General features: G+C 39.3%; 1 long non-coding RNA gene across 1 annotated transcript in view; it reads left to right on the forward strand.

The window, feature by feature from the left end:
* Window positions 1–1,433: 1,433 nt before the first annotated feature.
* The window catches only part of LOC122805835, a 54,593-nt gene continuing 35,014 nt past the window's right edge, over window positions 1,434–21,012 (forward strand). The window contains exon 1 of the long non-coding RNA XR_006365465.1: window positions 1,434–1,552. This is a non-coding gene — a long non-coding RNA (uncharacterized LOC122805835). The remainder of the gene's footprint in view (window positions 1,553–21,012) is intronic.

Below are 21,012 nucleotides of genomic sequence, written 5' to 3' on the forward strand. Positions count from 1 at the left end.
TAATGACTTTTCCAATATTTGTCAAACAGAAAGTAACTTGGGCTGAGTCTGAAATTGGGCAGTATTGATTTATGCACTAGCCCAGTAAACAAATATAAATAAACTATTTCCTTTGTCAATGACTTGTGTTGCAGTCATTACAAAGTCACAATATTCACATATCTGATCCTCAAACTGTCTGTCTTTTCCTCCTGTAAAACATTTTACTGCGATACTCACTTATAATCTTTGATCACAGACTTGGCAATTCTATTTCTGCTAGTCAAATTTAGTATTTATTTTTATCTGCTGGTTTTCACACTTTTAACACCTATATTATCAATGTGGTAGTATCTCAGGAATATCTCAGGTATGAAAAAAGAAGAAAAAATAGTTCCCAAGGAATAAACTGTGCTCAAAGACAAAAAGCAGAGTAAAAACAAAACAGTGAGTCACAGATACACGACCAGTGACATAAAATAAAAGCTAGTTTAATGACACCGTAAGCACTTTCACACAATAAAATGTGCTTCCTCAAAGTGCTAGTAACACATGACAAACTTTTTATACTCTAAAATAATTCAAATCAATCAATTATTCATTTATTAAATTAAAACAGCATATAAAATAAAAAGTACCTTTATTTAAAAAGACTTCTGGCTTTTAAAACAGGCTTGATGGAAACTCTGCTACTTAAACCAGGAAGTTTATCTGCTTACATAGTTATAATCCAGTGTAATTCTCTTGTCTTAGTGAATTGTTTTAGATCACCACCACTTCTAAATATAATAAGGTATGACATGGTTCATTTGGCAACAATAGAAAGAGGGAATAGAACTTAAAGAAAAAAACAGAAAGTTGTAGTATTTATAATCTGATGTTTACTACACAGAGCAACCACAAAGGAAGGCTATGTTTTGAATAGGGAAGGACAACTATTTAGACACATACGATTCATTTAAACATTTTTAATCTTCAGTTCAGTATGCAATTCAATTAACTGCTTTCAGTTCATATTAAGAACAGTTTTGTCAGCATTAACAGTTGCACTAAGGTTCAGTATTCAATATACATTCTTCAACACAGTTTATAAATTGTCAGACTTGTTTGATATCACTGGATGCTTTTCAAGCTCTTCTTTTAAAAGTATCTAGCATGGTTATCGCTTGTTCCAGAAAGCATGTATTGTTTTTGTAAAGGACTTCTGTACAAATGACTATTAAAATTTGGGTCCAAGCAAAGATGTGCTAATGGAATTTCTATGGGAATAAGGACAGTTCTTTATTTGTAACTTGTTCTTTAGTGGGTAACAGATAAGTTTAAAAGCTAAAAAATTTAGAAGGATGGTAACTCTGGCTGTAAGTGATAATCAGTTAATGTTATTAATACTTAAACCGTTGTGTTCTTTTGCAAAAATCTGAGCTCTTTCTCTCTCTCTTTTTTTTTAGGATTTTAATGCTTTTATGATGACAGTTGAGCTGTGATTGGGAAAATGTACTTAAGCATTGGCAGTAGACACTAACTTTAATAGCCTGTCAAACATCCTTTGTGAGAAGATGGGGAATTTTGAAAGGTATTTTTAACTAGGATAAAGTTTTCTGTGGTTGAATTTCAACATGTGGCAAGAATGTTCGAGTCTGATATAAAGTAAAGCCTAGATATCTGTACTGGTAACAGTGGGTAGATGTTGCCCCTCAGGGTCTCCATATAAGATTGATAAGTTCATAGATTCATAGGTAGGTACTAGGCTATCTGCCTGAAGGCATTTATAAGCCTAGCCAGAATGTGTTAGCTTTCGCCACCTGCTTAGATTAGTTCCCTGTGCCTCTGTCCAGCAGAGCCACTGAAGTGATCCCCGAGGTAAACTTTCCGTTTCCCATCCACTCGTCAAGGTTTCTTTTGAAGAGTGTTAGCAAGGAGCTCTGCCTAATGTTTCAAAGCATGGGAAGTCTCTGGGACAGGAATTTGTCCCTCCAACACGTCCTGTTTATTGTTGTGGTGAGTTTTAGATTCCTAGAGCATGTGGCTTGAGGGGATAAGGTTTTCTTTAGGTGGAGCATGTCCATCACTTCTGGGTTGGACATGGCCTTGTATGTCAGGCAGAGATCACCTCTGAGTAGGCGGTATGCAACTAAGTACAGCTGGAGTTTCTTCAGTCGAGCTGCATAGGGCATCTGTTTGAGGCCAGTGATCCTCTTGGTGAGGTACTTCTGTGATCTTTCCAGCTGTTGCAGGTGTCTTGTAAGGTACATCCCAAATGGGGCATTGTACTCTATGATGGGTCTGATGAGTGATGAGTAGAGGGGTACAATGACCTCTTTTGATCTGGATGCAAATCCTTTTGTGATTAGGTGGGCCACATAGAAGGATTTTATAACCACTTTGGCAATGTGATTATCAAAGGAGAGATTACTATCTACTTGGATCCCCAGATCCCTTATTACATTTTCCATATTTAGGGGACTACCCCCTATGTGGTAGTTTGTGGGTACTTTGTTATTTCCAAAGGGAATAACTATGCACTTTCTGGCATTTAGCTACTGGCCATGATTTTGACACCAGGTATCCATCTCAGTAAGACCCTTTTGGAGGATGTCTGTGTCAGCCAGTGAGTCAATTATAGCCCCAAGTTTGCAGTCGTCTGTGAACTTGGTCAGCCATAGTCCTCCTGTTTTTGTTTGTACCTCTGAGAAGTATATGCCGAACAGGAGGGGTCCTAGGACTGAGCCCTGGGGAATGCCACTTGTAACTGGTTTAGAGTCAGACCTAGTTCCCGCAACTCTCACCATGTGGGTTCTGTCTGTGAGCCAATTGGCAACCCATCTTGTACCATAGGGGTTTACGTTTAGGCTGGTGAGCTTGTCTATAATACCAGAATGTTGAATGGTGTTGCCGGCCTTTGCGAGGTCTAGGTTGACTGTGTGTACCACCTTTCCTTCATCTATAGCCTTGGTAACTGTTTCAAAGAAGTCCATCAGGTTTAGGAGGCATGATCTGCCCTTAACAAAGCAGAACTGGTTACGGTCCAGTGTTTGGAGGTTCCCAATGTCTCTGTTAATGAGTTCCATGATGATGCACTCCATAGCCTTGCAGACCAAGCTAGTCAGGCTTATAGGGCAATAGTTCCCAGGGTCTGTTTTGGCTCCACCTTTGTGGAGTGGAATAACTGTTGCTGTGCACCACTCTGTGGGTACGTAGTCTGTGAAGAGGCTGAGTTTGAAAAGTGTGTTTAGGTGAGGGGTTAGTTCATCTTTGAGCTCATGTAGGATGCAGCCTGGGACACTGTCCGGTCCCATTGATGCTGTGTTTTTGGCTTTGGAGAGGGCTATTTTAACTTTAATGTCTGTGATTTCAGGGGCTCTACATTCTTCTGGTATGGTTATTGGCCCTTTTGGGGGAGAGAGGGGGTGAAGTTTGCACTGAACCTGTCTGCCAGGATATTGGCAATATCGGTTGGTTCAGTGTATTTTGTGCCATTCTGAACTAACTCAGAGCAGATCTGAGCATTGCCACTTAGATTCTTGACATAGCTAAAGAATGCCTTGTGGTTATCTTTGGAGTCCTTGGCAAGTTTTCTTTCAAAGCTCGACTTGGACGATTTTATGAGGGATCGTAGTTTCTTGCTGATACTGATCTGGGATGTCTTCCCTTCTTGGGATTTTACTCTTTTCTGTACTAGTTTCCTCCTTCTATTGTATAGCTTGTTTATGGCAGGGGTCCACCAGGCTGGTTTCCTTTTCTTGGAGGAGTGAGTCTTGGTTTTGCATGGAATTGCATCATCCATGCATTCTTGTAGGTGTCCGTAGAATGCATTAGTAAAGGATTTTGCAGCTTGGACAGTGTTATCCTTTAGCATGGGGGCTTTGAAACTTTCCACCTCCATTTTAAGTAACGTGAAGTTTGCTTTTGAAAAGTTTTTCGCGGTGTTTTCCTTGTCAGGGGGTGGGGGCAGAATGTGGATATCCAAATTGATTTGTTTATGATCAGATCTAACCAGCAAGGGGTTGACCTCTGGTGTGGAACACTGTTGGTGATGACCAGGTCCAATATGTTGTCATCTCTGGTGGGAGTGTTGACCAGTTGTTCCAGGGCATTTGAGTTTATAAATTCTAGGAAATGTTGGGCAAGGGAGTAAGTACTTGAGTAGTTCTCTCAGTTAATGTTTGGGTAGTTGAAATCACCCAATATTAGGGTGTTTGGTATGACCTTTATGTTACCCAATGTTTCCAGAAATGCAGAATGGGGGTCCTGGGACATGATGGGTGATCTGTAGCTAGCTACAATTTGAATTACAGTTTTGCCCGTTGTTAGTTGCATGTGAATAATATCTGGGAATCAGATCATCTGATGGGAATCAGATCATCTTTGTGGGGATCTAAAGAGAGTTCGGGTGGATATTTGCATAATCAATCAGACTTTGTTATTTTATAGCAACCTCAAAGTAATATTAAATCATTTTGAAGCAGTCGGTTTGTATTATGTCAAGATATATTTGTCTTGGTGGTCACTTGGTGACCACTTGACTTGTGACTTGTTCAAGTCACTGGTTGGTCACTTTGACATGTGACTTGGTGGTCATTGTACTAACTGATATTTTCAATATATCCCTGCATCTAGCCATTTTACCTAAATGCTTCAAAAATAAGACAATCATCCCCTTACCCAAGAAATCTCAACCAATAAGTCTAAATGATTACCGACCAGTTGCTCTTACATCTACGGTAATGAAGTGTTTTGAGCAGCTAATCAATAATCAAATGTCTTCAGATCTACCTGTAACATTGGACACATTACAGTTTGCTTATAGATCTAACTGCTGCACAGCTGATGCTATAGCTATAGCACTTCATGACTCCTTGTCCCATCTAGAGAACAAGAATTGCTATGTCAGATTGCTGGTGATTGATTTTAGTTCTGCCTTCAACACTGTCATCCCACAGTATCTAATAGTGAAGTTGATCCAGCTGGGCATCAACACCCCCTATGTAACTGGATACTGGACTTTCTCATAAACAGACCCCAAAAGGTATGTGTTGGAAATAGTTCAAACAGTTCCCCCATGGCTGCGTCTTGAGTCCTCTACAATTCATCTTGCTGATGCATGACTGCATGGCCAAGCTTGAATCCAACAAAATCATCAAGTTTGCAGATGATACCACTCTTCTTGTCAGAAACAGAGAGGAAACAGCCTACTGGGAAGAAGTGGAGCATCTGATAGGCTGGTGTGATGGCAACAATCTGACTTTAAATAAAAGCAAGACCAAAGAATTAATAGTGGACTTTAGGAGGACACAGGAGGCACTTCAACCTCTGGAGATTAAGGGGCTGGCAGTGGAAAGAGTAAAAATTACCAAGTTTCTGGGGGTGCATATCTCTGATGACTTATTCTAGATGGCTCATATTAACCACACAGTGAAGAAGGCACAACAATGTTTGCACTTCCTATGGAAACCGAGGAAGGCAAACTTGCCACAGACCATCCTCAAAGCCTTCTATAGGGGGAAGATCAAGAGTATCCTCCCTAATAGCATCATCATATAATATGGAAATTGTAAAGCATCTGACCGCAAGGCTCTCCAGAGGGTAGTGAAGGCAGCAGAAAAAATCATTGGTTCCTCGGTCCTATCCTTGGATGAGCTGCATGAGACTAGGTGTGTGGGAAGAGCTAGGAAGATAATAGATGACCACACCCATCCTGCGCATGGCATGGTCTTCTCCCTCTCCTTGAGTAGATGATATTGCAGCTTACACTGCAGAACATCTAGACTGAACAGAAGTTTTTTCTCTCTATCCATAAGGCTGCTGAACTCAAATAATAATAATAATAATAAATAATAAGTTAGTACTAGGCTAACTGCCCTTGCGCCATTTTTTTTAAAGCCAATTATCCCCTGGAGATTCAAAACCCCCCTTGTTGTGCTTGCAAACAGGCAAACACCTTAACCACATCTCTCCATCCCCTTAATCCATCCTCTCAACCCCAAATGTTAAGCATGACAGTAGATAACAGTATACCACAGCTTGAGGCATATTGATCCTGTCTGTAGTAACTATTTGGTGATTTCTTAATAACTGGAACAGTTAGCCAATCTCTTCTATTACTATTGGTGCAATAGCCAGGGAGAGCCATCACTCCATATATGTGCAATATGAACAGAGTTTATCACACTACTATCGTGGATGTATAATATTCTAAGCAAATCACAATGGGAATGCTTAGTCTGTGCAATACCTACTAGTATAATATTGTCTAATATCTTATTGTTCAATATGTGTTAAAGTTATATGTTGTCAAGTATCCTAATTATACCATATGTGAATCTGTCTTGCTGTCCCTATAATTAAATGTTATGTTATGTCTTGACCTGGGACTAAGAAATGAAATTTCATTCAGCTGGCACTGCTAGGTACATCTGATCAACAATAACATTTACTTTGAATTTGACTTGTTCATCAGTACAAAAAAAATAAACAATTTAAACTGGGTAGGTCCTAGTGCAGAATGTAAGTAGTAGTGATCAAAACACTGTTAAAACCTGTTAAACACCTATATATGTTGTCGGACTATGAGTGCAACAACCTTGTGATAAGACTGTAAATGTTCTGTTTACCAAAATAGTCATAAAACCTGCTACCGATTTCTGTTTAGATGTCTCATCTTTGTAATTTTGGGGGGCAATAGTTCATGATTTGTGGTTTCAAATACCCTTTACAAATCAACAAAAATGCCAGCTGTAAAAAGATGTGCTTCAATATTAGAGAATATGTCATCATTTTTTATAGTAGATGACAATTATAGGGCTATCTGAAGATCTAAAACCTTATTCATTTGTGTGAGAGTATTGTATTTGTTTATGTTTTCAAGGGTTTGTTTCTCAGTTATTTTTTTCCAAGTCTGGTTTTGCCAGTGGATCAGTTTTAGCAATGAGACAATAATGCTTAGAAGTATTTAGATCATAAGTTTCAGAAAGTGCTTTGATTACAGCATGGTGTATAATTGCGGGAGCTTTTTTTAAGAAAGAGAAAGATTATAGATATGTGTTAATGGCTTATATAGTATTTTTTGTCTGTTTTTAATATAAGAGGTTGAATTAGGTGAACATTTAGATTATACTTTGCAGTTTACAAATCAGTGTTTTGATTTTCTTTTTGTAAAAACTTTAAAATAAAAGAGAGGACAGGAATGCAGCTGATATAATGGAGTGTCAGGGAATAGGAGTGGAAAACTTGATAAAAGTGACAATAGCAGGGTTTCTCGAGTTGACAGTACATTTGCTGTTGTAGAATTAAGTATAGGAATGTTTATGTAATCATTGTATTTGTTCTTATTTAATATTTTAATTGATTTTTTTCAGAATGGTTTTATTGTAAATTATTCTTGCAATTCTTTGGACTTTTTTTTCCCAAGCCTTCAGCATATGAGGTCTTTTTTTTTTTTTTTGATTTATTGAGCTAAGTCATAGGATAATAAGGGTGTTATTTTACATTTTATCTGGTATGTACTGGGAAGAGTTTATCTTGCACTAAATTCAATACATTGTAGAATTTATTTATTGCAGATCAAGGACTGGTAGAATTAAATAGTTGTGACAATCAGCTAAATGTAGTTCAGAAAGTAGAGTGTCTTCTCATAGGTTCATAGGACGATACTAGGCTATTGGACAGGAGACCCTTTTAAGCCTAGCCAAGAATTTCACCCATCTTCACACAAAGTCAGCACCCATTTTCCCTGTCCAGCAGGGACACAGGTGGGATCCCAGGGGTATATTTTCTGTTTCCCATCCAGTCATCCAGGTTCCTCTTAAAGAGGGCTAGTGAGGTACTCTGCTTGACATGGAGAGGAAGTCTATTCCACAGATGGGCGAGTTGTTGGGACACAAATCTGTCCCGCAAACAAGTTCTATTAATGTCACACACCAGTTTGAGACCTTGTATGTGGCTTACGCAAGTGGAGTTTGACTTACAGATATGCAACAACTCCATCAAGGATGAGTCTGAGACTGCCTTGTATGCCAGACACAGGTCACATCTGAGCAATCTGTATGAGACTGAGTAGAGGGACAGGGCTTTTAGCCTATCTGTATAGGATAGGTGTTTGAGACCCTGGATTTTCCTGGTCAGGAACCTCTGTGGTCTCTACAACTGCTGCATGTGCTTGGCAAGGTACATGCCAAAGGGGACTTTGTACTCAATAATGGGTCTGATAAGGTAGGAGTACAGGGGTGTTATGACCTCCTTGTTCCTGGATGTAATACCCTTACTTATGAGGTGGGCCATATAGAAAGCCTTTCATACAACAGAAGCAACATGGTGGCCAGCAGTCAGGTTGCTATCAACCTGGGTGTCCATGTTCCTCAAGACTGATTGCATGCTTAGTACTTTGTTATTAATGTCATAATTAGTGGGGACAAAAAAGCTGAAATAGTACAAGGATAACACAGGGCAGACATGGCACACAAGATAAAATTAATACAAAAGCTTTAATATTGTAAGCGCTTTTGCACCCAAAAACACAGTGCTTCTTCAGACCACTTAAACAACAAAATGCATAATTTAAATACAAACATTAATTAACATCAATTACATATCATCCTATTAAAATGCATTACCAATTAAATACTAGAAGCATCATTAATAAAAGAAGCATCATTAATAACAGGTGACTGGATCTTACAGGGTGTATTCTGTGCTTTCAAATATGGTTTTCACTGACTTTGTCTGCCAGCAGGTTGGCTATATCTATGGCGTTTATGCATGTGGTATTCTTGACCACCAATTCAGAGCAGATTTGGGAATTACCTTTGAAACTGCAGACGTATGTGAAGAAGGCCTTGTGATTGTCTTTAGTGGATGTGGCCAATTTGGACTCAAAGTTAACCTTAGAGGATTTCACCAATGACCGTATTTGCTTGTTCAGACAAAGGAGAAATTGCTTCCAACTTGGGACCTGCTCCTTCTTGGTTCTGGACAGCGATTTTTTCCTTTTATTATAGAGTCTGTTTATTGCTGCTGTCCACCAGACAGGTTTACTCTTCCTTGATGAAGATGATTTGGTCATGTCAAGTATTGCTGAGTCCATGCAGCTATATAGTTGATCATATAGTTTTTTGGTGTAGGCTTGGACATTAGTGCTTGATTTAGCTGAAGGGATGGTGACTGTGAAGCTGTTTATACCTGATCTCACAACTTGAAGCAAGAAACACAGGAAGAGGACTAGTCATCCAGCAGTGTGAACATTAGTTTTAGCTGCTTGTCACTGTTTGTGTATACCCCGATCCCCATGAGTAGTAATTTGGAGGGAGGGAGGGAGGGAGGGGGGTAGTGAATGGGATGGATATGTTACTAACAAACAGGAATCCGTTTCATATCCATTCCGCTTCACATTTTACACTGGTAATGCAGGGTTCCGGTTCCAAAAAAGATGGCAGTAATGCCAGAGAGGACTTGCTCTCTCTTTTTTTTTTTTGGGGGGGGGGGGGCTGTTGAAAGCTGCTTCATTTAGAGTTGCCACTTGCCACCTTTTCAGACACCCAAGTTGGGCATTTTTTTACAGAAATGTGTGATTTTGCTGCAATGAGAACCAGTGCAAAGACCTGAACTAAAATTTTTGTCCAAAATAATAGCTTACACTTGTAGAGTTTCAGTTTTATATAACATTAAGGTGATTTAGATTGTTTTATGCAGCATAAAATATCAGAACATTTGTCATTTTCTAAAATAGGGACTGTCCTATGTAAGAAGGGACGGTCGTGCTTCAGTCGGTTATAGTATTCCTAGGTGAAAATCCACAGCTGGTGTGTGTGTGCGTGTGCGTGTGTGTGTGTGTGTGTGTGTGTGTGTGTGTGTGTGTGTGTGTGTGTGTGTGTGTGTGTGTGTGTGGGTATGTCTACACTTTCTTATAGTTGTTTGTATTGCATAGCTGTAAACCTTCTATACCTAAAATGAGGAATGCCACCGCTCATAATATGGAACTAATGGCCAAAATGTGAAACACTTATTAACAGCTAACAACTTCAACTAGGAAGCTCATAGGATGGTTAAAATGTGCCAATGTTTACTTATAATTCCTTTTTATTTACCATGGGTGTTAGTTAAAAAATTGCAATAAATGAATGTGTGACAGGCCCTTTTAAAAAAAAAAAGAAAATACAAAAAAGAAATAGGGTAGGAGGGTGGCCTAATGGTTAAGGTGTTTGCCTTACAAACACAAGGTGCAGGGTTTCAGTCCCATAATGGGATAATTGGCTAGGTTTAAAATGGCTTGCAAGGGCAGTTAGCTTAGTACTTACCTATGAACCTATTTTAGTAAGCTTTGGAAAAGTTTTTTTGTTTGACCCTGGTGGGGGGGGGGGGGTCAGGGAAGATGGTGACTTTGAAAGTGATCACTTTATGGTTGGATCTTACCAAGGAGGATGACACTGTAGGGGTGCTACAGTGGCCACTCATGTTGGTTAGTACCAGATTCAGGATATTTTCACCTCTTGTCTGGGTGTCAACCAGCTGATCCAATACATTGGCATTGACAAAGTCGAGGAATCTCTGGGCATTCATGTTTGATCTAGAATAGGTCTTCCACTCTGTGGTTGGGTAGTTAAAGTTGCCCAGGATCAGGGTACACGGTTGAATCTTGCTGGAGTTAAGTAAGTGCAGATAGGAGGAGTAGGCCTCCTGAGATATGGTTGGGGGTCTGTAACTAGCTATGATTTGAATAGGTGTTTTTTCAATAGTTAACTGCACATGGAGTCTCTCCTGTGCGTCATACTGTTTGACCACCCTGGAGGTGTGTATGTCTTTGATAAATATTAAAACTCCACCTCCTTTGGTTTTGTAGCCCTCTGTTTGGGCTCTGAAAGTATGGTAGGACAAGTAACCTGGTAAGGCTGGGGTGCTCTCCACAGCTTTGAATGAGGTTTCAGTGACTGTACAAATGTCAGTATCTTCCAGGGTAAGGAATACTTGTAATAAGTGCAGTTTCATGTTAAGACTCCTAGTGTTAAGTGGCATGACCTTTAAATTTCATTTAGAAGAATTTTTCACGTTGGTAATTTTGTCCTCATGAGTTTGCCTAAAAGAGGCACTATGGGGGAGGCAAGAGCCTTTCCCATAAACCTGAAGCCCAGAGAGACAGGTGAAGGCCATCTTTGGCAAAGCATTGTGGTCTGTCAATCATGTCCCCCCAGGCTGTCAGTTACTGGATCCCCTTGGAATGACACCAGAAACCTAGCCATTCGTTAAAGTCAATCATTTTCAGTTTGTACTGAGGCATCATTCTGGGTGACAGAATGATGCTGTTTAAGGCTAGGGACATACCTGCCTGGGACACATATTCAACAAGCTCAATCATGTCTCTCTTCATATAGTCCAGAGAAGTACATCTCAAATCATTCACACCAACATGGACTATGATAGAGTCATAACAGTACCTGTTGTTGAGAGACTTGAGTACATAAGTAATATGACGGATTCTAGCACCTGATGAGCAACTTACCGTGATTTTCCCCTTGTCTAGCCTGGTGAGGGGCACATCTGTATGTCTCACACTAGAGTGTCCTATGACTAGTATGTTGAGTTTGTGGCTGGGCCTTAGAGGCTGTGCGACACAGGCATGTGGACTATGTGTGGTGCTTGGTGCAGTGGTTTGTGATGTGTGTGTGTGCTTTTGCCTTGGAAGTCTCTTTTGTTTAGGTATGTTATTTTTGAGAACCTCCATATATGGAGGAATGTACTGTACAGGTGTGGACAGTGTTAGAGGTGTGGTGCTTGTGGTGCTTGTGGTGTTTATGCAGACAACTTTCTCAGTGCCAGATGTACTGGCTTGTGATTGAGACAGCAATTATTCTAGGTTCTTAATGTAATTGCATCTCTCACATATTGTGTTCCTAGGTGTTAGAAGAAGTGGGTTGTCTGTGTACACGAGGCAGTTGCTACACTGTCTCAGGATGCCCATATCAACAAGACTAGAAGGAGAAACCACAGGAAATTGTCCTTCCATGGTTAACAGGATCTGTGGAAGAGATGTAAAGGATGGTAGAGTGGGTAATATCAGAATAGATTACCTATAAGCATGAGTAGGGCTGGATATAAATCACAGTAGTTGCAATATAGGGCATCAGTTACACAGGAGTCCTGGTAAGGGAAAAAAGTAAAGAGATGCAGTGTGCAATGAGCAAACAAGTGCAATACCCTACAAACAGAGGGTATAAATACTAGAAGAGATGGAAGAATCTAGAAGCTGAAATGACTACCCAGTCCTGCTAGCCCCTGCTCTTTCAAATAATCACTCATGCTAGAAAAGATCAGGCAACCCTGTTACTCTCACTAACAGTGAAGACAAGACACTCATAGCAGAAGATGGCTGCCAGAAACACAACAAGCAAAACAACCAGGCCTGGATAACAGCAGGCCTCTATCCAGACTATGCTACCTGACTAGAATACAGAAACCTCACAGAAAATCACAGATAAAGCACTCACAAACAGAAAATACAACTCTCAGTATGAAAAAAACAGTTTACAGTTAAGTAATTCAATAAGAATGCAATTACAGTTCTAGCAATGAAAATACAATTGCAATTCTAGCAATGAAAATACAGTTAAACCAGCATAAAACAGTACAACAATGCAGTGAAACAGTAAAAAAAGCTTTATAACAGTACAAAATGTAGCAGATTCACTGTATAGCACAACTATAAGCGTTAAGAAGTGCAATTGAATGAAGTAAATGTAAGAAGAAACATATTCTTCTCTTGGAGCCTCGGGGAATTTCTGCTTTGTCACAGTGATGAATCACCACTCCTCAGCCTGGTAAAAACAAGCACAGCCCCCTGCAGACACAGGGTTTAAATACCAGAAAATATGGAAGACTCTAGAAGCTTAAATTACTACCCAATCCTGCTAGCCCTGCTCTTTCAACCAATCACTCATGCTAGAGAAGGTCAGGCAATCCTGTTACTCTCAGTAACAAGACAAGACACTAACAGCAGAAGATGGTTACCAGAAACACAGGAAACACAACAAGCAAAACAACCAGGCCTGGATAACAGCAGGCCTCTATCCAGACTATGCTACCTGACTAGAACACAGAAACCTCACAGAAAATTCACAGAAAATCACAGATAGAGCACTCACAAACAGAAAATACAACTCTCAGTATGAAAAAACAGTTTACAGTTAAGTAATTCAATAAGAATGCAATTACAGTAATGGAACACTATCTAGCAATGAAAATACAGTTAGAACAGTATAAAACAGTACAACAATGCAGTGAAACAGTAAAAAAAAAAACTTTATAACAGTGCAAAATGTAGTAGATTAGCTGTATAGCCCAACTATAAGCATTAAGAAGTGCAATTCAATAAAGTAAATGTAAGAAAAAACATATTCTGCTCTTGGAGCCTCAGGGAATTTCAGCTTTGTCACGGTGATGAATCACCATTCCTCAGCCTGGTAAAAACAAGCAAGATTATTTCACGTTTCTCCTTGGGATGTAAACTATGGGGAGGTTGTAGGATTTCAAATATCACACAGAATAGATAGGCTTAGAGTGTTAGAGAAGACTGAGAGAGTTTGAATGTGTTCAGGAATGTTGGTTAGTAGTACCCTAAGAATTGTACATATAGAGGTATTGGGGTTTTGGTCTAGTACAACCTTGTATACCTTGTATAAAGTTAAATTTAGCACCTATTCATTTTAGCATTTCATTTTGTTTTTTTCTGATTCAGTCAAAGTTGGTTTCATCTAGTGAAACAAGCTTCTGGTATTTTTGTGAGTTTGTAAAGTTTCTTGTAGAGTAGATAGAAAGCTTAGACTGGGAATATATATGGATGCTGCAAGTATTTTTGTGGGGATTCCAAACTGAATTTTCATCAATAGCCATTTGGGATTTTTGTCTCTGAGGGATCTGCTTTTGCTGATAAGTTTAGGGAATAGGTTAACAGTTTTACCAATCCTTATCAAGACACCCCCACTTTGCAGAGTTGGGCTGTGCTGTCCTAAGACAGATGAGCATTTTCAGACATAACAGGATATCATTGTTTCCTGTTTTAGCCATTAATTCAGTATTAACCATACTTTGTTTGTGTTCCAGGAGCCATGCTGTGATTAGTGGCCTAGTGTTATTAAACAGCCAATATTTAATGGATAAGAATTCTTTGTTTATGTCTAAACTTGTATTGGATCTTTAAAGTTGTTGATTTTCTTCTGTTGCCAGTGCCCAGCATTTAGTTTAATGTCTCCTTTAGAGGATCAGAGCAATAATTATAGTGATAAGGATATTTTTGACATTTTTGTAGCAGAAGTAATAGATGAATGCCTTTCGGGAATGCAGATGATTATTATTTTAGTTTTCCTTGCTGAACAATAGACAAACATAGAGAGCTATCTTTTAGAAAGTGCTGTTATGTTCAAAAATATTGCAAAGTTGGTTTTAGTTCAGACGTCTGTTAGAAGAAGGCGAATGAGAAAAAGTATATATGTTGGGTGAGACAGCGAAAATAAGGGATGATCTTAAGAATTGTACGTAAATTCTGGTTACCTTTAAGGGGCTGGAATGATGATAGAATAGTGACGGGGAGTTATTTTATATATTTGTTAGCAAGGTAAAGTTCCTTTTTATTGGCACCCTGGGAGCACTGTCTGCTTAAGTGACTTGGTGAAGGTCACACAGCAGGTAAATGGAGGTGGAAGGAATCGAGCGCTGTATTTTTCACTTCACAAAGCTGCTCATTAATCTCTCAGAGCATTAATAGAGTGTAAAGCTAACACTTCCTGCAGTGGATGGGGGTGGAAGGGGAATGAAGCAGGTGCATATGAGGTGCAGCAATAAGCCATCAGCTTTGCATATACACATTAGGAGTGAGAGCTTTGGCACCATTGTAAAAGGTAAGCAGAAAGTGCAGAAACAATACTAACATCTTCAGAAAACAAACACTTTTCAAAGTCAAAATAAAGAAAGAATATTGATCATAATAATAAAATCTAGCCTAATATACACCCCTAATTCAACAGGCTATTAAATAAGTGGCTATAACAATGCTGTAGTTAAGACATTAGCAATCTAATAAGTAAATTTATATGTGGTAACAAAGTGATTAATCAGCCTTTTTCAAAACGTGGAATAATTACTAAGCTCATTTTAATGTCTACTGAAATTGAGTTACGGTTGGACAAAATTATTTCAGGCAATGTCTTTTCTTCATTTGTTAACCAAAATATAGGTTTTAGGAGAATCACTGCTCCCTGGTCTTGAAGCATAAGGTGATAATAGGAAGTTTGGTATTAAGCTTGTTAACTAGTTGTGTAAAATATTCTTGAAAAATAAATGTAAAAGTTTGGCAGTCTAATATTTATATAGCTGTAACCACTGCCACATCCCTTTCCTAACAGTGAGGTAGTAAAGTTTTATATTATCCACAATATTGTAATACAAGATTAGCCCTGAAAAAAAATATTTGTCTAAATACTGTTAAATTTCTCATGTCCAGAGATAGCTTTCCTTGTTTAATAACGTGTGAGAGCTAGTAGAACTCCTTGCATTTTGCCACTGCATACTATTGATAACATGCAGGCAAAAAAACTCTGCGATAGTGCTTCAGAATTAAGTTCAGTCTGGTTTTATTAAAAAAATCACACAAGCTTTATGAGAAGGTAAGAAAAGAGTACAACTTATTTAAAAAATGTAAAAACTTAGGTCGAGAAGGAAACATGAAAGAGGTTAATTTACCAGTTAATAATGAAGACGATCATAAAGAATGTTTAATATATGTGAAGGAAAAATAGGATATCTATAATAATGATCCAATTCACAGAACAGAAGTAGGATTAAGTGATGATGTTTGAATAGAATAGCTAAACACAGAAAGGTTTATAAAAGTCTGTTACACAGGTGTCTGTAAAAATAGGATATCTATAATAATGATCCAATTCACAGAACAGAAGTAGGATTAAGTGATTATGTTTGAATAGAAAAGCTAAATACAGAAAGGTTTATAAAAGTCTGTTACACAGGTGTCTGTAAAAATAAGTTTGAGGCAATAAAAATAAGTAAAGATCGTACAGAACTGCAAATTTAGAAAAATTATATGTTGATGCATAAATCTAGCTGCCTCGACAAACTATCACTTTAAAGAACTACAAAAAGATCATATCCCCATCCTGTGTCATAAATACAGTGGAAGTGTTCATAGAGAACAATTACAGCTGGTCTGGGAGAGAGCACATACCATTATAACTTACAAAAGGAAGTGGGATAGGAATACTGCAAAACAAAAAATCTGTATCAATCTTTTATTTATTTAATTAATGTATTAGTGTATTACACTGGTAAACAAACTAAAATAAAAAAAAATAATATTTATTTATGTTGATAACAGGTAAAACCCCCCTTTTAGCAGAAGCCTGGGGAGAAAACCTCCATACTGCATTCATTTGTATGAGCTAACAGTTAAAATGTACTATATAGTATTGACGACTATTTCACTTGTGAAGCAATTACAATGTTTTATACACTGTATAATATTTATACTCTATTAAGCTCAGACAATGTGTAAAATAGAGTATATACAACATGTTAATTCCACCAGTTGCATTCAGTTGAGACTTGTAACCAAGGAAACTACTATAGTAAAAGAGTGAACATTTTAAAGTCATTTGTTTCTCAGGACTATTTTTATTGAAAAGTACAATTTAGTAGGGTTATAAATTATAAACAGAGTAAGATTTAGAATACAACCTGATCCTAGTAATGGGGTTGTTACAAGTATAGGATAATTTTCTTGAGAGTTGTGTTCAAAGAGATTTTAAAATGTAGATGAGATATTTTCAATATCTGTATATGTTGCTAAATGATGGAAGTCTGTCCTTGTGATTTTTAGATTTCTGAGCAGGTACTAGATGCTGGTTTAGTGAGTGCAATTATCTGCGGGGAGTGTAACAGTTTAATAACTGTCTGGTAACAGGGCATCTGTCTAATGTATAGAGGATATAGTGGGTATCATACACACTGTATTTAGTTGTTGGGGAAATTTTTAACCCAGTTGATTGCATTGTTTGTGCAGCCTAGTCCCTTTTGTCTAAGTAATAGTATGGGATGTGAAATTATATCTAATATTTTGAGGTCTAAACTAGAGATAAATCCATTTCACATTGATTTTATCTTTCATGAACATAGTTTATGAAAATGATAGTGGTATGTCTGTGCTGTGGCCTGGTCTAAATACATGCTGACAGTGGGAAGTAATCTGCTCTCTGCTATATAGTTGATCAGTGGTAGGTGTTTCAAGTTATTTTAGATGTGGGATAAGATAGCTATAGGTCTGTAATTTACTAGTGATACTACATTTTAAGTGGTATATTTAAAATGTTAATAAACTGACAATAAATGAACTATTGACAAACAAACTGTTTTATAAAAAGGGATTGTCATTATAATAAACATTTTCTGATGCTATGGAAAGGGGCCTGCAAACTGATGTAGCTTTTCTGGACTTTAGTAAATCATTTGGTACTTTGAACCATGATTTATTGATTACCAAATTTGAAACTTTAAGACCAGATTATATTACAAAAGGATGAGTCAGAGAGAGGTTATCAGTAGAAAACTGAGGGTCACACTGAATGACAGAGTACATCCGTGGGCAACGGTGTCTTGTAGAGTTCACTGCTGGATCAAATTCTGTTTTCAGTCAACCTAAGGTACTTAAATATGGTTTGCATCTATCTCACTTGGGCTTCAGCCTGCTGGCAAAGGCCCTTGCCTCCCCCATAGTGCCTTTTTTAGGAAAAGTCATGAGGTCGATACTAGCAACATAAACATTTCAACAAAATGCAAATTAAAGGTCATGCTGCTAATTGCTAGGAGTCTAAACATGAAACTGCAATCATTGCAAGCATTCTTAACCCTGGAAGTGGTTGACATTTGTGCAATCACAGAAACCTGGCTCAAAGCTGCAGAGAGCACCTCAGCCTTACCTGGTTACTCATCCTATCATACATTCAGACCCCAAACTGTGGGCAGCAAAGCCAAAGGAGGTGGAGTTTCAATATATATTAAAGACACACACACCTCCAGGCTGGTCAAACAGTATGATACACAGGTGACACTCAGGGTGCAGTTAACCGTTGACAAGACCCTTATTCAAATCATAGCCAGCTACTGGCCCCCAAATTTGACTCAGGATGCCCAGTTCACCTATCTGGACCTCTTCAAACCTATCAAGATTCAACTCTTTACCCTGATCCTGGGCGACTTTAATTACCTAACCATAGACTGGAAAACCTACTCATGCCAGAACACAAATGCCCAGAGATTCCTTGATTTTATCAATGAAAAAGGCTTGGAACAGCTAGTCAGTACCCCCACAAGAGGTGATAATATCTTGGACTTGGTATTAACCAACATGCGTAACCACTGCAGCACCCCTACAGTATCATCTTCCCTGGTAAGATCTAACCATAAAGCGGTCACTTTCGAAGTCACCATCTCCTCTAACCCTCCCTCTAGCTAGGGTCAAACACAAAAACTTCTCCAAAGCTGATTACAACCTTCTGAGTGATGGTATAAACAGCTTCTCAGCCCCCTCACCCTCTGTTGGAACTGGCACCAATGTCAAAATCTACACCAAAGTACTATACGAGCAATTATATAGATGCATGGAATCAGGAATACCTGACAGGACAAAATTATCCTCTGAAAGGAAGAGTAAACCTGTCTGGTGGACATCTGCAATAAATAAACTTTATAACAAAAGGAAAAAAATTGCTGACCAGGACCAAGAAGGAGCAGGTACCCAACTGGAAGCAATCTTTCCTTAGCCGGAACAAGAAAATAAAAGCACTAGTGAAATCCTCTAAAGCCAACTTTGAGTCCAAATTGGCCACATCTATTAGAAACAATCATAAAGCCTTCTTCACATATGTCCGCAATCTCAAAGGAAGCACCCAGATATGTTCAGAACTGGTGGTCAAGGACACAACATACGCAAATGCTGTAGATATAGACAATCTTCTGGCTGACAGATTCAGTGAAAACTTCACCCCTCTGTCTCTCCCATCAGTAACTCAGGCATCCCCAGTACCTGCACCCCACCCCTTATCTCTAGGGGAACAGGTCATCACTCCCCTGTCAAAAGCAAAAAATACAGCTTCCATGGGAATGATAACATCCCAGGCTGCATCCTACATGAACTTAGGCAGGAACTTGCAGCACCATTAGACACCCTATTCAACCAAAACCTGACTTCCAGTTTTGTCCCAGCTGAGTGGAGGACAGCCACTGTCATTCCTTTACACAAAGGTGGAGTGTCCAATGATCCGGGAAATTATAGACCCATCAGCCTAACTAGGCTGATCTGCAAGGCCATGGAATGGATTATCATGGACCTCAGGGCCCCAGGGATCAGTCCTGGGGCTTCTGTTATTCGGGATATACTTCTCTGACGTGCAGGCCAAAACCAGTGAGCTATGGCTGACAATCCACCTTGATGGGACTACTGCATATCCACAAGTCAAGCTCCACTTGAGTAACCCACACACGCGGCCTCAACCTGGTCTATGACATCAATAGGAATTGTTGGTGGGACAGATTTGTGTCCCAGAGACTCCCCCATCTGTGGAATAGACTCCCTCTTCACATCAAGTAGAGTACCTCTTTATCCCTTTTTAAGCGCAACCTGAATAACTGGATGGGAAATAGAAAATACATCCCTGGGATTCCACCCGTGTCCCTGCTGGACAGGGGCATTGGGTGCTGACTTGTTTATACATAGGCTAAAGACCTGGCTAGGCTTATAAGGGCCTCAGGGCCAATAGCCTATAACTTATCCTATGAACATGGACAATGGCAACCTCCAAACACTCGACCCCACACAGTTTGGCTTTGTCAAGGGGAGGTCATGTATGTTAAATCTGGTTGACTTCCTTGAGATGGTCACCAAAGCAATGGATGGGGTTAAGACACCACCTACGTTGACCTGGCCAAAGCCTTCAACACTATTCCGCAGTCGGGCATAATAGATAAACTCTCTCAAGTAGGCATCAATCCATATGTTACTAGATGGGTAGCAAACTGACTTACTGATAGAACCTACCTAATCAAAATAGGGTAAGCCACCTCAAACAGTAGACCTGTAATGAGCAGCGTACCCCAGGGATCGGTCCTGGGGCTTCAGTTATTTGGGATATACTTCTCTGAGATTCAGGCCAAAACCAGTGGGCTATGGCTAACCACATTTGCAGATGACTGCAAGCTAGGTGCAGTCATCAATTCCCCAAGTGATGTGGACGTCCTCCAAGATGGTCTCTCCCAAGCAAATGACTGGTGCCAGAGACATGGTCTCAAGCTGAATGCCAAAAAATGCTTCATCTTCGCCTTTGGGGTGAGTGATGTCCCAACATATTATCACATTGGCAACAACGCCCTAAGTACACAATCAGTAGTGAGGGATTTGGGCACCCAGGTTGATAGTAACCTGACTTTTGACCATCATGTTGCTTATATTGTATGTAAAGCTTCCTACCTAGCCCACCTCATAAGTAAGGGCATCTCATCCAGGGACAAAGAGGTCATAACATCTTTGTATTCTTCCCTTATAAGGCCAATTATTGAGTACAATCCCCTCTTCAGCATGTACCTCGCAAAGCACATGCAGCAGCTGGAGAGACCACAGAGGTTCTTCACCAGGAGAATCCAGGGCCTCAAACATCTACCCTACATAGCTAAAAGCCCTGCTCCTGTACTCAGTTTCATACAGACTCCTCAGAGGTGACCTCTGTCTGGCATACAAAGCAATCTCAGACCCCACCTTGACGGGACTGCTGCATATCTGCAAGTCAAGCTCCACTTGAGTAACCCATACACGCAACCTCAACCTGGTCTGTGATATCAATAGAACTTGTTGGTGGGACAGATTTGTGTTCCAGAGACTCCTCCATATGTGGAATACACTCCCTCTTGAAATCAAGCAGAGTACCTCATTATCCCTTTTTAAGCGCAACCTGGATAACTGAATGGGAAACAGAAAATACACCCCTGGGATTC

The sequence above is a fragment of the Protopterus annectens genome, chromosome 7.part0 (genome assembly GCF_019279795.1).
Source record: "Protopterus annectens isolate FY-2018-M chromosome 7.part0, PAN1.0, whole genome shotgun sequence".
Taxonomy (NCBI): Eukaryota; Metazoa; Chordata; order Ceratodontiformes; family Protopteridae; genus Protopterus; species Protopterus annectens.